The sequence below is a fragment of the Solanum tuberosum genome, unplaced genomic scaffold, assembly GCF_000226075.1.
Source record: "Solanum tuberosum cultivar DM 1-3 516 R44 unplaced genomic scaffold, SolTub_3.0 scf00168, whole genome shotgun sequence".
In the NCBI taxonomy this organism is placed as follows: domain Eukaryota; kingdom Viridiplantae; phylum Streptophyta; class Magnoliopsida; order Solanales; family Solanaceae; genus Solanum; species Solanum tuberosum.
Genome location: NW_006239096.1, coordinates 1,149,238 through 1,150,697, shown reverse-complemented (window position 1 = coordinate 1,150,697; position 1,460 = coordinate 1,149,238).

The following is a 1,460-nucleotide window of genomic DNA, read 5'->3' as shown; positions in this document are numbered from 1 at the left end:
ATTTTCGGAGTTTTATTTGTTGTTTAGATCCTACAGGGTTCTTCAAATTCTTATTTTTTTCTATTTTTTTTCTTTGAAAGTCTTATATAGCTATACATTTATATTTATTTATAATGTTGAAGTTGAAGGTTGTTTTCAATATTGTAATGTCGGAAACAAATACTCCAAGGAGGATCACAAGAGGTACATACTATCCCGATAATTGCATGGTTGGAATATCCTCGTTTGATTTGTGTATAACTCAAATGCAATCACAAATTTCAAGCTCCATTGTTGCGATGGAGATAGAGAAGAAATCGAAATTTCTTAATATCCCTATAAAATTGGATTTGAATGATGAATTAGTAAGGTCGGGTTCTTCTAAAAGGAAAGAAGGGTCAATAATGAAAGTGGATGAAACAAAAATTGACAAGAGGAGGAAAGTCAAACATGTTGTTTCGGGCATGATTGGAAATCATGTAGTTAATGAAGAACAAGAAGAAAGGAGTGAAGAAGAACTAGAGTTATGTATATTTTTTAATTTTTTTGGGATGTAGAATAAGTGTATACATATATACCTGCAGTGTACTGTAACTCGAACAAGAAAGGTTAGGTGGAGGATATACAATTTGAAACTGGAGTATCGGGAACTGAAAATTTTAGAGTATGTGCCTTTGTAGTACTTTGTCTTGGTTTCTTCGCTCATATTAATTTTTTGAGCTTAGTGGTAATGTTTATGTATATGCTAACCTCCTCAAACCCCACTTGTAAGACTTTAGTGGGGATGTTGTTATTATAGCTCTATATGAATATGAATGTTGAAGTGCTTCTTTTAACTGAACATGTAATCTTCTTTTGATATGAGCATTAGAAATTGCAAGTAATCTGGATGTAGGATTGTAGTTAGTGTTCAACTTGTAATGTATTCAACTTGCATGCAATGCTTATTGGTGTAACCATTTTGCATTATGTTCTGGCACATAAGATTTTTTCTGGTGCATAGTTTTACATAGTAGTTACATTTTAATAGAGCTTGGATTATTTTTTATTGTGTCATTTATATGTGGTTTAGGAGATCCTTAATGCAACTACTCGCGAAATATTAATGTACTTGTACATGTGATTGCTGTCTAGCATGCTATTCAATGGCTTTTCGTGTATGTTGTCAGTTGTAACTTGTAAGCAATATCATTCTAATGTACAGTAAGTCAAACAAGAAAGGTTACCAATGTATTATACTATGGCATACCTTTAGTGTGGCATACTTTCAAACATTGAATACCTTCTAGTGTATTTGGGGTTATGTTGTCATTCTATTTTTTTGAAAATGATTGTAGTTAAATGGTAGTTTACTGAATATGTGGATACTTTTCAGATTATTTTTTGCATCAAATTTATTTTGTGTCAATGCATCTTCTATTTGAATGTGTTGCCTTGTATGTATGCATAGAATTGGCGGTTGATATGGATTTGGGTATTCA